This window comes from Petaurus breviceps, unplaced genomic scaffold, assembly GCF_028583685.1.
Source record: "Petaurus breviceps papuanus isolate PSGF00001 unplaced genomic scaffold, PetGlider_PUasm1.0 38, whole genome shotgun sequence".
Taxonomy (NCBI): Eukaryota; Metazoa; Chordata; class Mammalia; order Diprotodontia; family Petauridae; genus Petaurus; species Petaurus breviceps.
This window is the reverse complement of record NW_027186304.1, coordinates 45,185,748-45,202,719: the sequence shown is the minus strand read 5'-3', so window position 1 is coordinate 45,202,719 and position 16,972 is coordinate 45,185,748. Positions and strand designations below refer to the sequence as shown.

At 33.9% G+C, this 16,972-nt stretch overlaps 1 pseudogene; it reads left to right on the top strand.

Annotated features, from left to right (window-relative positions):
* LOC138170220 (occludin-like) overlaps positions 1 to 16,972 on the top strand; it is a 39,378-nt pseudogene that overhangs the window by 501 nt on the left and 21,905 nt on the right.

Sequence of the window (16,972 nt, the reverse complement as noted above, 5' to 3'; positions counted from 1 at the left end):
AAGTTCTAAGGAGCCCTGCTCCCTCTTGACCAAAAGTGCTCCTTTCTGTTATTGAACTATGACCCAGAAGTGAATATAGGCAACGGAGTAGCCAAACAGCTTCAAATCCTTCAACAAGTGCCATCACAGGAGCTCCCTTATAACATCTTTCTGACCAATTTCCAGGTAGCCTAATTTGAGACCTCCTGAAGCTGCTACTACTACTCTTACCACCCACCTAGTTCAAAGGCATCAAAGAAGAACAAAGGATAACCAACCATTGATGCATAGCACCAATTTATGCCTCTCCTGTGATTGCTGCTGCTGCTGCTCTTACTACTACTATCACTACCGTGGCATATAAAGGTGATTAGATGTTGCCAAAATGTTCTCCTTGCAACACTCTATAAAATAGCTAGAATTAATAAAAATGAGAGAGGAAATAATACTTTTAGTGAAGTCATTTGTCATTTTAATAAAGCCATTTTAATCTGGAGTTCTAGTTTATAATAACAAAATTCTATCTTCCCAATTCATATATGCAGCAGTATTTATGGGCTTTCTCTCCTACTTTGACTTTCCATAGGGGACGGGGTTTTAAGTTAAAGCTATTTGATTGTCCTATGCTCCCAATGCATAGCTCATGGTCCCCAACGGGTGGGATTTTCTTTAAAAGTAAGATAATAAACACCATTAGTTCATATAGGCATACGTCTATGTGACATGTTATATGTGAACATAGTTCAACTGAAACATTAGTTAAAAGTATGGGCACTTACTAAAATGGAAATTTAGTAAAATACAATAAAACTTTAACCATATTACCTTGAGGCACACTCCTCAGAAATAATCAGAGCACCAGTGGGAAGAGTGGACATACATATATAGTTTTCTTGTAGAAGCATACAGATGAAGTCAGGAAGACTTGAGTTCAAATATGAACTCAAACATTTATTAGCTCCATGACCCTAGGCAAGTCACTTAAACTCTGTTTGTCCCAGTTTCTTCAACTGTAAAATTGGAATAATTAACAGCAGCTACCTTATAGTATTTTGTGAGGATCTAATGAGATATTTATGAAAAAAATGTAGAAATGTACCTAAAACAATGTAGGCACAATCCAAATATTCATTTCTTTTTCCTGACCTCTTTTTGTGCTGTTTATTGTATTAATTGTAATTTCAAAAATATTTGATAGTCAAAACTTGATTTCAAGTTACTAATGTTTTCCATTCAATAAATGAATAAGCCCAATGTTACTTTTTCACAAGAAATCCTATGTATACCTTAATCATTTTTTTGTTCTACAGATCAAATATCATTGTGATTTCTTGGCATATAGGCAGGTTTAACAAGCTCATAATATGTTCTAAGTTCACTTATTTGTATGATGTATGCCTACTAACTTCACTAGTTTGTTTCATTTAAAGTCACTACTATTCCATGAATATGGATGTACCAAAAAAATATTTTAAATATTTTAACTTTATTTGATACTCTTCTCTGTAGAAATACTTTTCCAGTTCACCGAATTATGATACACAGAAGATTCAGCATTTCCCATTAAACATAAGGAAATATATCTTAAACTGTGCTCAAGAGCCTTTTTTATTGAACTTTCTTTAAAAATGTCTCTTCTAAATAATTATATCAATTAATGCTTCCCTGGCTTGATATTGGACTTAGTATTACTGGGAGATGATGCTTCACAATGACATTTCTCAGGTACATGACACTGTCATTGCAAGATGCTTTGTGATCTGTGTAACCATCTTATGTTTTATCCTATGTTCTAAGGAGGATTCGTTCTCTGATTTAGAATTCTACTTTTCTGAAAACATACACAGATAGGACTCATTTCCTAGGTTATGAAATCCATGGTAGATCCACAGGAGAAACAATAACCTTCATACAAGGATAATTAAGGATCATAAACTTTCCACAAGTATCTTTTCCTGGTTTCATAATTTTACCTTATTTATTGAGATATCTTGCATTTCCACACTATTTAGCCACTTCTGGTTACAAGTGGTTAAAGAAGACAGACAGACAGACACATAGATAGATAGATAGATAGATAGATAGATAGATAGATAGATAGATAGATAGATAGATAGATAGATAGATATGAAAATCAAATAAAATAATGTTTTTATAAAAAATTAAATGTTATCTTTGCAGTTGAAGGGGACCAAAATAACATCAGAATGTCAGTGTCAAAATAGTGTTTCCATCTGTGACTGATCATACTTATAAAAGCTTGGTTGGGCACAAATAGTCTGTGTGACTTTTTGAAAAGAAAATATCTCTAAATTTGCTCATTTCATGTTTCTTTTGAGATACGACAATTTTGATTTGTTCGTAGAGCACAGGCCCTTCTTTAATGCAGGCATAATATGCTGGATGACCCTGCACCAGCATCTCCCATGTCTTTCTATCAATACCAAATTCCTTCAGAGAAACATTGAGCATTTTAATGCAATGGTAATGTAAATGTTTAAGATCTTCCCTGCCACAAGGCCCTTTGATAGCCATAAGAGCACCTGGAGCCTGTGGTGGGAGGCTTGTTTTTCAAGAGATACTTTGTGATTGGGCAGTGGGTCAAGAGGTCATTGCATTTTCTGATCCAGAAGGCTATATAATCCTTGATGTGAGGTGTTGTTTTGGGGCTCACTTTGAGAAGTGTTGTGTGATTTAACCAGACGAGATTCTGGGCAGCCATTGATAGCCCTCTGGCTTTGAAAAACCCAGATGTTGATTTTTCTCTCTCTGGTGACTGACTAGATATAGATGTAATGGTTGGACAGTTGGAGGTCTGTCTGCTCATAATGTTTCTCTGTCTTGTAATTTCTGCTTGCTGCTACAGTTTCCTTATTATCACTTCTTCTGACCATAATGTGAACATACTTATAAATACATACTTGTGCAAGGGGGAGCCAAATTAGAGGGAATCCTTCCAAAAAAAAGACAAAAAATGCAGAGGAATATGGGAAAGGAAAATTGGAGCTGGAAGAATAAAAAAGGTGAGGGGGCCCTGTGTTCTATGAAGTTTTTTTTCTCTTTCTCCTCTGGTTTCTGTTATGCAAGAAAGAAAAAACAGCAAGAGATTTTAAATTTCAGTTAATAGGGAGCATTATAAAAGCAAATTAATATCCTGATCAATATGATTTAAGGAGCATGGAAGTTACTTGGAAAAAACCTTGAACTGATGAACAATGAAACATTGAGGGCCATTGAAATTAAAGTAATCTGAAAACTCAGTGCTGTATTTGATCTGAAACGAAAGTAAGTGGTGTTTGACTCTAAACAAGGTAAGAAAAAAGATGATTATTATTAGGATATGTGTAAATATAAATTTTAATATTCAAAATTCTACTCTGAAAGATCTATCTGCTACAACAACTGATGGCAAGGTAAAATGTCTGCTCATTGCTGATTAATATTAGTCATGCCATAGTTCTTAAAGATGATTAATTCTTGACTGTAAGAATGGACTTGTGATTTCACTTTTTTCTGTATCTAATATTGAAGTCTTTTAATGAGGATAATGTTAAGGATATATCTATGGTCCATATACTACAAATAAAAGAAGAAATTTAATAATATTTCTGTCATACAGTATTAATCCAATTTATAAGTGAAACATTAAAAAAATCCTTAATGAACATACTTTATCCAGAATTTTAACTTTATGTATCAAAAACTGAATAGAGCATCTCACAAAACTCAGAAACAATATGCATACATGCATGTAACATGTATATATAGCATTATATATTTCAATATTTATACACATATGTATATCTAATGTATATAATTTTGACATTACCTAGGTTTCTATATATACATATAATACCAAGTATGCAATATTATCGATACATGTGTATTACATATCATGTATGCATATATGTATATTCTTTGCAAGATTAATGAGACATTTGAGCCTACAAAAATTATTATTATCTTTACTTATGCATATAGATATATGCATGGAATTATATGTTTTATAGGAGCTCTGAAGTAATAGTTGAGAATCAGTAAAAGAATTAATACTTTGACTTTAAGCCAGGTCCCTTTGAAGCCATTAAATGAAAAAAGATCTTCTAGGTCGACTTTTACCATAAATATTTTTTTCTTCAGAGAATATTATATAATTGTAATTAAAGGAACAATAAAGAATTATACAAACTATTCTACATTTTGAAAATCAGGAGGTTTGAATAGTGATTTCTAAGGTGGGGTCTCTACACTACTCTTCTTGTATAAGTTACCTAACACCCATAAATGATGCCTCACTAAGGCCAAACTCGTAAAAATATTGGTAACATAAGTGCAGCAGCTCCTCATTGATTAACATTTACCTAGTCTAATCCAGGTAACCTGTAATTCAGAATCCCTACTGTCATTATTCAAACATGATTCTCTTTTCTGTACTTATTCTCCACTTATTTCAATTCTCCTCAATCTACCTTCCACCCAATGCCCCACTTTAGCTCCTTGCCCTTCCATTGTGTCATAATTAATAAACCAGGCTTAATCTTGCTTTTCTTTTCATACATACACCTTTTATCTTCTTAGTCTCTCTGGGACGTATTTCCTTCCTGATGTAAACACATCACTGTGTTTTAGCCCTCACTCACTCATTGCTACTCCCAAGTCTATCATAATCACAGAGAGATCTATTCTTCTTTGAAGTTCACTCAGTCCATAACTACCATCTGATTAAATTCTGGTAGCAGTGTTCTACAGACTTCCAGGATTTATCTTTCTTTACTCAATCAGTTCAGTGTCTGGCTCAGTTTTTCTCCCCTCCCCAACCCCAACACCAACACATGAACTTTTTTTTTTTCCACAGATAAGGATGCTGAGGCCAAGGGAAGTTAAATGGCTTATTTTAGATTAAATATGTACTAAGTGATAGAATTTGGATTCAAACTGATATGTTTTGACTGAAAATCTGTCACTCCATGACACTATATTGACCACTCAATACAAGCATATAGAATGAAGGAAATTTGAATGAATAATCAATTAGAATCCTGCCTACTCACCAATTTAGAATGGCTTTACAGATCCCAGAAATGGAAACTTTCCAAAATTATCCTTTTGATGTGATAGATTATCAAAGGAAACATATCCTTTGCATGACATTATAAGGTCTTTTCTACCTAGATGTAGTCTTGGGGGCAAAACACCCTGCCACCCTTTGGAAGATGACAACATTCAAATAGCAAAAATATAGGTATTTATAGTTACAGCCTTATTTCAATATTAAAAAAAAAAGATTAGCTGAATCTGTACAAACTTGTGGAATTCATCCTTATCCTCTAGGGAATGAGAATTTTAAAGTTATCGATATTCCATGATAATTTTTACAATCAAGAATTAGATTCAACTAACGGTCGTGTTTTAATGTTTTAAATCAGCATTTAAATAAGAAAAATTTATTCCTTGCTAATCTGGCTTAAGTCTCAAATCACCACTAGTGGGTAAATCAGTTACTAATTTGCATAAATAACAATATTGTGTAAATGTTTTCAAATGTATTGTTTAGAGGTTTTCATGGAATTGAGAGTTTTAAAATTTTAACAATTTCTAGAGACTTCATTACAGCATCCATTTTCCAATTTATGTGACATTTTAAATGAGGTCCTGGGATGGAGAACTGTTGGGGAGTGGGTAAAAAAAAATTGACCTGGGATATTTCAAGGCAGGAAATTAAATTACTGAGAGGCTAAATGTTATACCAAAGAACCGAGTCATTTGTCAATAGTGAAAACCCCAAAGACACTCTCTCTTTAATAGAGAAACCATTTACAATTCATCCAGACAGCCTATCATTTCAATGGATATTAACAAAAGCTAATCCAGACGAATGTTTGTGGAATTGGCTTCATAACTCAATGGAATGTGAACTAAAAGTCCATCTTTAAATTAGAAAGACAATCATAAAAGCAGATGCATTAGAATCTCATTAGAAATGGAACTGTCTGTTTCTCTGTTGATAGAAATATCATGACCAACTTAATCATGTCATTTTAGTTAATGTGAAAAGAAGCATGCAAGCTTAATGAATGCTTATTAATACTGTGTGATTCATTTTCCACATTTTTCTCCCTTTTAAATTTTTCCAATTAATCATACATATATAATTACATTGAACTGATATTTCTCTTTTCTTCTGTCAGAACTATAGTATCAACATCATACCTTGTACATACTACATTTTATATAGAGTATTCCCAGAATGTTAGAATTAGAAGGAAGCCTAGAAGATAACTAGACAGCCCTTGCCATCTCCAATTTCTGAAAGGATATGCATACATATGCATATGCACAATACACACATATATAACATGTATATATATATAACATTTAAGATATTATTACTTGTATTTTACAACACTTTAGAATTTAAAAAGTATTTTCACATTTATTACCTCTTCTGATCTGTGCAATGAGTCAAGGAAGTAATCAAAACTATTATTATCTTCTTTTTATGTATGAGACAACTTGGGTTCAAAGTTAAGTAAATTGCATCAATTACATGGTAGATCTAAATTTAAAAGCCAGATTTTCTGACTTCAAACTAAATGTTCTTTTCCATTTCATCCCAGTACCTATCAGTGGTCTGATGGAAATGTATTGCTTTTGTAAGGTTGAAATTGATATAACAAGTGTATTTATGGTATCAGTTGACTGTCTGGTAAAGATAACAATTTGCATGGCTGAATTTTCCACTTTTCAAACAGTTATCTTTGTCCTATGCTGACATGATTTTGTAAGAGTTTTATCTAACAAGCATATTATTTTTTTTTCTTTTTGGAGAGCAATTGGGGTTAAGTAACTTACCCAAGGTTACACGGCTGTGTGTGTATGTGTGTGTGTGTTAAGTGTCTGAGGCCAGAAACGAACTCGGGTCCTCCTGAATCTGGGGCTGGTGCTTTACTCACTGCACCACCTAGCTGCCCCCTATTAGTATTTTTTTAATGAACTAGACACAATTCTTTAGAAGACAGGGCACATAGACCAGAAAACTTCCTAGTTGGAGTGGTAGCGATTAGTCTAAATCAACAGCTACAGACCTCATTGATAGCTCAATAAAAAAAAAAAAAAAACTTGGAAATAAAGAGCAAATAAAGAAGGGGATGGGGCATTGTTAGGTTTATCCATCTGAAAGTTATGTGGTCTGCTTAAAATCCTGGGAACCCTTTTATTTACAAACCACTGTATTTTATAATTCTGCATCCAATTCTTGTCTTAAATATTTACTAGTTGTGTTACACTAGGCAAGTCAGAACCATTCTGTTCCTCAGTTTATACATATATACCACACACACACACACACACACACACACACACGTGTGTGTGTGAGCATGTATCAAGGTAAGGATTTGGCCTATAAATTAATTTCTGATTTTAAAACTATGATCCCATAATGAGTGGTAGTTGCAACATAACAAATTTTGACCCAATAACATGTAAAGTCCCTGAAAATTAGAAAATCCATAGGTTAAATGGGTTGCCTAAGGAGGGAAGGGGTGCCTTTTCACTGGTTGCTTCTAATATAATATACAGTAGGGATTCTTTTTCTAGTATGGGTTGGGATGGACAAAATGACCCAAGTAATTACTTCCAAATCAATACAAAATCTTCTGAAAAATCACTGGATTATTAAACAGAATCAAAGGTATTAATAAAAACTTAAAGCATTAAATATGTAATGTGTTGTTAATAAATTATCTAGCTATCCTTCAAGTAAATAATATTACATTCCAGAACCCTGGGAAAATAGTGTAATATCTCAGTTCTTCTCAGTGATGATTAAAAATAGGAAAGTTTGGGGGCAGCTAGGTGGCACAGTGAATAGAATACTTGTCTTGGAGTCAGGAGGATCTGAGTCTAAATCTGATTTTAGACAATTGATACTTAACTGGCTGTGTCACCTTGGGCAAGTCACTTAATCTCAACTTGCTTGCCTTTTCCCTCCAAAAAATGAAAAAAGAAAAAGCTATAAAAATATGTAAAAAGGTAAAAAATAAGAAAATTTCTACAATTGTGAGAGTCAAATTTTATCCAATTGATTTAAATTCCTAGTCATATTCTAATATATTTTAATAAAATAATAATTTATGAACATTTAGAATGGCTGATAAAAATCACTAGGATTTAATATGACTTCATAAGCAGGAGGTCATTCTAGATTCTTTTTTGTCAGATTTAGTAGACTGGTGTGGATAACTAATAAATATAAGACCTAGGAAGAATTCCACAAATTGAATCCTCTGTTGAAGAATATGTAGAGCAAAACAATAGTCAAATATGATTTCAAGGAATAGAGAATGAAGAACTTACTGCTACTACTGCTGTTGCTGCTGCTGCTACAATGCCATAATTACTGTCGATGCTGCTACTTCCATTACTACTAATATTACCTATAGTTGTAGTATTTATGTAGTGTTTTAATATTTTCAAAGCACTTTAAAATGTTCTCTCATTTCATCCCCATAACAATCTAGGGAAGTAAAGGTTCTTATTATCCCTGTTGTACAGAAGAGGGAATTGGAACAGGTAAGGGTCCTAGTAAGACTCACAAATTGTTAGCCAATTAATAAAATATATTAAGGTGCCTTACTTTTAAGTATATGGTAAAGTAGAGAAATAAAGACCATCTACTACAATCATCTAGAAAAAAAAAGGTGGAGCACAAATGAAATAGTAGACAACTGCAACAACAGTTTGAAGGAATTATAATATGGAATAGTAAATTGATAACTGGACTAGACATGAAGAATTTAGGCTCCACCACTTTCTAAATATACTACCTAAGTCACATTGCCAGATCTTTCTGGCTCAATATTTTGTGTCTGTTCACCATATAGCACTGCTCCATACACACACACACACACACACACACACACACACATATGTACATACATATATGTATGTTAATATTCCTTTACATATATTTCACTTTGTTAATTAACATTATTTGGAAGTAATATGTGCATTTAACATCATCTGGTCCAAATTATCTGTTTCCAATGTGTGCATATGTGTAGATATACACATATATACATGCACATGCATGCACACATGTATGTGTGGGTAAGTGTGTGTGTATGTATATATATTTAAATATCTATTACATTATAGGTTACAGACCCAAAATACAAAGTTGCATGAATTTGTTTAATTTTCATTAAACAAAACAAAAATATTTCTGGGAATGAGATTTAATATTTTCAAATATTAACAGCAATCATTCGTTGCAATAGTGGAGAAGTTGAAAAAATATATAAATCATAAGTTGAAGGGTTTATTTAAATGTTATTGCATGTATATTAACTTTGTGCAAATAATGGGAAAAAGTCTTATCTACCTAATATCTCATATTTTCATGAAAGGATAAGCTGGAAATTTCTTCATGTCTACTTTTTTCCTCATGCTAATGAAAATGTTAAGGAGGGAAAGGAAGTGAGAGATATATTTATAGAGGTTTCTCAATGCTATTTAGATTAGTCTGTTTATTTTCCCTAACATTTTCTCTTTGATGTTTTGTCATGAAGAACCTGACCAAGAGTCAGAAAAATTGAGTTCTATTCCAGAATCCAGCATTAAGTAGTTTGGAAACCTTTAGCAAGTAATATAACCTCTCTAGGTTCCTCATCTTAAAAATGAAGGAGTCGGGCTATATCTTTCAAATTATATCCAATTCTGAGAATCCATTTGTTTATGTAAAGAGAAATGAAACTACAAAGTAATAGAGCAAAAAGAATCTTTGGATTTATGCAACCAATGTCTGTGATGAAGGCTTCATTTCTAAAATATACAGAGAATTGAGTCAAATTTATAAGAATACAAGCCACTCCCCAATTCATAAATGGTCAAAGGATATGAACAAGCAGTTCTCAGAAGTTGAAATTAAAGATATCTATAAGCATATGAAAAATGTTCTCAATCACTCGTGATTAGAGAAATGCAAATCAAAACAACTCTTAGGTACCACATCTCACCAGCCAGATTGGCTAAGATGGCAAAACAGGAAAATGATAAATGCTGTACAGGATGTGGAAAAATTGGAACACAAATGCATTATTGGTGGATTTGTGAACTGATCCAGCCATTCTGGAGAGCAATCTGAAACTAGGCCCAAAGCGCTATAGATATGGACCTAGCAATACCACTTATAGGGTTGTATCTGCAAGAGATGAGAGAAGTAGGATGAGGAACCATATGTATAAATATATATATATATATATATATATAACATCCTTTTTGTGGTGGCAAAGAATTGGAAATCAATGGCATACCCATCAATTAGGGAATGGCTGAACAAGTTGTGGTATATAAATATAATGGAATACTACTGTGCTATAAGAAATGAGGAGCAGACAGACTTCACAGTAACCTGGAGAGACTTATATAAACTGGTGCTGAGCAAGAAGAGAAGAACCAGGAGAAATCTCTACACAATGACAGACACAATGTATGTGTGATGATTAACTTCAATAGACTGGGCTCCTCTCAGCAATGTAAGATTATAACGTAACTCCAAAAGACTCATTATCAAAAGAGGTACCCACATCCAGAGAAAGAAATGTAGAGTCTGAATGCAGATTGAAACAAGTAGCTGGAGAAGGAATTGGAAGCTTCCTGCATTTGAATGCAGGTGACAGTCATGTAGATTGGGGTAGGAGCTGGGACCATGGAAGAGGAGCCATGGAAGCTGAGAGTCAGGCTCGATTCAAGATGAAAAGATCTCCTCTTCGGTACCTGATGCTGAATGAGAAGATTATGATTTCCTGTGACTTAGGGGTGGAGAACATTGACCTTTATAGTTTGTGTCCATTAAGGAGACACGCCTCCTTAAGGAAGATTGAATTAAGGACTTGTTACTAAATGATTGAGTTACTAAATGAATGTATCTTTTGCTCAAAACTATGTACCTGCTTTTGTGAAAACTATGCAGCGATTTTAGTGATAAGTTGTTATGTCATAACATTGTGAATGCTGTACTTTGATTTTTGTGAATGTTTTGCCTTAATTTACTGATGAATAAATATAGTTCATTATACATGTAATCAGAACCTTGAAGCTGTTCACAGCAGCAATCTTCTGGAAATCTGCCTGTGCTTGGCTTTATATTTTTGGCACAGTTGGCAGGATTACAAAGTACATTACCTCTATTTGTTCCATGGCCATTTAGATTGAGGTTGTAAAACCAAACATCCTGGAGGGGTGGAATGTAATGGCAAGCAAAGAAGTAGTTAACATCTTGTTTCAAGTTCATGATTGTGTCAAGTATTAAGATCCAAAACTTGTGAATCCCACAGTGGGATGAAGTTGTTGATGTAATAGGAAGGGGCAGAACAGGGAGGAACTAATACTATTTATAAGCAAATTCCCAGGATAAGAGAGGCCAGAACTGCTGGGAGTGAACATCTGGAGGCTGAGCAACTACTGCTGGAGAGAAAGAAGAGAACTGAGAACTGAGCATTTCTTCTGAGAGCTTCTGAAAACTTCTGCGAGCCAGCCAGAGCTACTGAGAATTTCTGAGAGCTGAGAAGAACTGAGAAGAGAATTGAGAAGAACTGAGAAATGAGAAGATAGGAGAAGTGGGAGGAAGCATGATTGTGGTGCCAGTGCTTTGTCTGTCTGTTTTGATATTACTTTGTCAGAATCATCTGCCTATAGAAGAATGTGCTGTTGTTACAGAAGCCCTGGAACATCATTGCTGGTTCAGAAGCCCTGAAAGAGGATTTTCTTGTTGCATATTTGCAGAAATCCTGGAGGAGGGTGTTGCTGACATTTTCAGAGGTCCTGGAACCATACTGATGATTTGTGTTTATTCCTCAGACCTTGTTGTTGGGTCTATGTTGATTTCCCAGGCAGAAAGTGACTTGATGAGGATGCTGGCAATGTCTGTGAATGTTATTATGGTTTTGTTAAGCTTTGTCTTCCCAGGAACAGAAACTGTGAAGGATCTGAGGTGGAATAGACATTCCTGGAGGACCTGGGACCATGGAAGAGAAACCATGGAAGCTGAGAACCTGCTTCAAATCAAGATGAAAACACCTGTTCTTGGGTATTTAATGAAAACCGAGAAGATCATGATTTTTGACCTTTACATTTAAATGATTGAGTTAAAGACTTCTCCAATTAAGAAGAAAGAATTAGTTTTAATTGAAGAGATTAAGACAATGTGACCTAGGGGTGGAGAACTTTAACCTTTGTACTTTGTGATTGAATTAAGGACATACTAAATGATTGAGTGACCAAATTAATGTACTTTGTTTAAAACTATGTGGCCACTTTGCTGAAAACCATGTGGACATTTTAGTGATAAGTTGTTATGTCATATCATTGTGAATGCTGTACTTCTATTTCTGTGAATGTTTTGCTTAATTTACCGCTGAATAAATAGAGTTCACTATGATGTGTCATCAGAACCTTGAAGCCATTCACAGCAGCAGTCCTCTGGAAAGTTCCCTGTGCTTGGCTTTTCACCTCCAAGCTCTCTTTTAACTTTAAATCCTTGTAATTCATATTCAATATCTTGAGGTACGATTATGTGCATACATGCAACATCCACTATGTTAATATTCTTATGCAAATATAAGTGGTACACACAGAGACACAGAATTACAGATGGATGCATAGGCACATAGCCAAGGATAGCATAGATAGGTAGTGGGACTATGATTTTGCTGATGTAAATAATTCCGTGGTGAGAAGACTCCTTACACAAAGAACACACACAAATTTTCCTGCAACTTAAACTGTTTCCTTTTTTGCCTATTCTAAAGCAGTGCTTTTTTTTTTAAGCAATCAGGGTTAAGTAACTTGCTCAAGGTTACACGGCCAGTTATTTCTGGGTGTGGTGCTGAGTGTCTGAGCCCGGGATTCGATCTCCAGGTCATCCCGACACTGGAACCGGTGCTCTTACTCACTGAGCCACCTGGCCACCCCTAAAGCAGTGTTTGTTAACTGGAACAACTAAGCAAATTGCCCAGGATGATTCAGTCTGTAGAAGTCAAGAGGGATCATTAACTCAAGTCTTCCTATTTTCAAGAAGGCTATTTGTCTATATACTATGGCCACATTATCAACACTAAAAGGAATTCTAAACATATAGATTATATGATTTGCATAGAAACATACAGGCATATACATAAATGCATACATAATATTGATATGTGAAAATACATTATTTTATAATCATATTAAATATCAATAATTTTATAAGTTCATCAAGGATCTTTTATTACAACTATACATAGAAAATTATTTTTATATATTATTTATTAACTATGTTTATATCACTTTGTTGCTTGCATTGAGGTAAATATCTTAGCCTTACTTGACAGATGCATCATAATATATCTCAAAACAGTTAAAAATAATTATTTTTGCATAAGGAGCATTATTATATAATTATGAAATATTCCTCCATTTATTCTAATGTTCCAACATGGTCCTTTAAAGACTGCTTCAGGCTTTTCTGAGATACAACATGCAAGAATAATTCTTCCCAGACCCTATATTTAAATGGATATGTTCAGGGATCTCCTAATTGAGAATTACATGTGTTTTTTTTTATGCTAGCAAAGCTTCTGAAGCACTTAACAACTTTTGACCATTTCCTATCTTTTCATCATAAATCTTAAATTGGAAGGATTTAATTGGAATAGATTTTTCACTAGCAGGTTCTTGACTGTGAAATAAAAGATGGGGGTTTCATTTGTACCTTCACATACAAGTTCTACTCATTATATTCTACAATTGGCATTTCATTGACCAAAAAAAATGAAGTCAAGTCAGTCACGTTATGGCAGTTTCCAATGTTTTAAAAATGTGTTCAGCATGTCATAAAGGAAAACTGAATTTAAAAAAATTTCAAAATGGCAAAGAAGGATTGTGGCCACAATTTTACTAAGTTTGTTATATAAAACACCAATTAAGAATAAGCTAATCACAGAATTTTAGGGCTGAAAGTGAACTTATCAATAAACTAATACTATATGTTCTTTTTGCAGATGAATGATCTGAAAACTTGAACTTTTGCATTTCCCAATCTGGAGCATTATGAACTTTTAAAAATACGAATAATTCTATATAGCAAAAATGTCCAAAATTATTAGCAACAAACATTTTTCAAGTTCCTACTATTCACAAAGTATCTTGTTTGCTACAAAGATGACATAAAATACTAGTCTCTCCTCTAACAGAGCTTACCTTGAGAGATATGACACACATATTTGGATAACTAAGCCTCCCTGAGTTCTAGTTTCTTCAGAGCTAAGATGAGGAAATTAGAATAAATGTATTCAAAGCTTACTTGCAACTCTAACTATTTTCTGTGAAAATTAAAATAGCCATAAAAATAATGATGCAAGAACTACTGCAAGTTTATATGTGATCTATGCAGAATACACATCTATCATTCTGTGATCTTTTATTAAATACCTACTATATGCCAAGCAGTATGCTAAGCAGTGCAAATATAAAAATAGAAGTGAAACAGTCACTGCCTTCCAGGAACTTATTAAGGGAAACCACTCACATATAAATAAGTAAATATAAAATGTAAGATAAATTAATACTGGATAATTTCTAGGGTCCACCTAAGGTATTATTAACTGAGATTACCAGGAAGAGTCACATCCCTTCAAGAATATTCATACAAATAGAACATGTTTGTGATTGTGTTTATGATAGGAGAGAGCTACATGGCTCAGTAGATAAGGTACTGGTCCCAGAGTCAGAATGATTTGAGTCCAAATTGTGTCTCACATACTTACTAACTGTATGACTCTGGGTAATTCATCTAAACTCTGTCTGCCTTAGTTTTCCCTACTGTGAAATGCCAATAGTAATAGTGCGTACTTTGCAGGGTTGTTGTGAAGATCAAATGATATAATATTTGTAAAGCAATCCGCACAGCTCCTAGAAGACAGTAGGTGCTTAAAAAACCATTGCTTCTTTCATTCTTTCTCTATATCTATCACCTAGAGAGACAAATGGTGAGCACAAAGAGGCTACAAAAAATTTCAGAATAGATGTAGGCAAACGAATTAGTATAAATTATTTCAACAAAAAAATGCAGGTTTAGTAAATGAGATGGACTGGTCATGTAGTTTTAATGTATTGTCAGTAGAAGGGCTTTCCTGGTGTTCACAAACTTTTCAAACATATAGACTTCAACATGTTGTGTATCCCTTCTATGAAGTATGTTTGAGAAAAAAAATTGAAAAAAAATCTCAACATAGGAGGGCATAGATGTGCTGGGTCAGTATCAATAGACGAATTACCATGTCAAAGCAAACACATATATACTGAAGGATGGAGCTATCCTTTGTTCTTGGTTCTCAGAGGCTATGCTATCAGAGTACAACCTCTGGCAGGTCCTTTCAAGAAAATAAAAAGGGATTTTGATTTGTGCCTCGGAATAAACTTCACAATTGGCATCTGTGAATCAACCCAGCTACTTAAGAGAGGTTAATAATCTAGTTTGGCTGCAGGATGATGAATGTTTAAGTCACAGAAACTCTTCATCACAATCTGATAAGGTACAGAGGGTTTGTGAAGTGTGTCAGAGAGGAAAGTGTACAGAACTAAGAAATTATTGAATCTTAATGTAGATAAGTGTAATTATATATGAATGTATGACAATAAATACCTTTAATATTCTATAATCCTTTATGTAATTTAAAATATTTTAAAATTAAAATAGTATGATGAAAAGAAATTTTGGGAATAACATTGTCATTACCAAGGTTTTGATTACAAAAGGTTAATTCTATACATATGAACATTGTGTCACTTAGTCATAGAATGTTAACTCTGGACAGGAATTTGGACATATGCTGAATTAAATGGATAACATTTTCTTTTTAATAAAACTGCCACAATTTTGTTGTTTCTCAACACTATAATTAGAAGCCATTTAATTATGGCATAGTCATCAAATAAAACTCACACTTGTGTAGCACTTTTGTGTTTTGATAACATTTTCTTCACCAAAAGCCTATGAAGTGAATAACTCAAATATTGTTGCACCCAATTTATAGATTATGTAATTGAGATTTGGACAAGGTAACAAGGTAGTTAGTTCTAGAATCAAAATTTTTCATGTTAACCACAATTATTTTTTTCTTGGTTTAATTTGTTTATTTTTAGTTTTCAACATGCATTTCCACAAGATTCAGAGTTACAAATTTTCTCCCCATCTTTCCCCTACTCCTCACCCCAAAATAGCAATCCTACTGAATAACCCTTCCCCCAGTCTGCTCTCTCTTATATCCTTCCCCATATCGCCTCTGACTGTCTAGTAGGGCAAGATGGATTTCTATACCCCAGGACCTGTATATCTTATTTCCCAGTTGCATGTAAAAATTATACACACACATATGCATGCATGCATGCATGTATGTATGTATGTATTTAACATTTGATTTTAAAACTTTGATTCCCAGATACTTTCCTTCTTCCCTCACCACCTACCCCTAGTGGGAGGAGAAGTGATTTAATGTAGGCTATAAATGGGTTGTTGTGCAAAAAATTTCCATAGTAGATATATTGTGAAAGAATGACTACATTTCCCTCCATCCAGTCCCATCCCCCACTTATTCTATTTTCTACTTTGACTCTGTCCCTTTTCAAAAGTGTGTGCTTCTAACTACCCTCCTCCCCCAATCTGCCCTCCCTTCCATCATTCTCCCTCTTATCCCCTTCCCCCCTACTTTGCCGTAGAGTAAGAAACCCAATTTAGTGTATATGTTATTCCCTCCTTAAGCCAAATTCAGTGAGATTAAGGTTGACCCATTCCCTTTTGCCTCCCTGTTCTTCCCTTCCATTGTAACAGTTTTCTCTTGCCTCTTTTATGTGAGGTAATTTACCCTATTTTATCTCTCCCTATCTCCTCCTCATTATATTCCTCTCTCCCATTTTAATTTTATTTTTTAGATATCATCCCTTTCTATTCAACTGA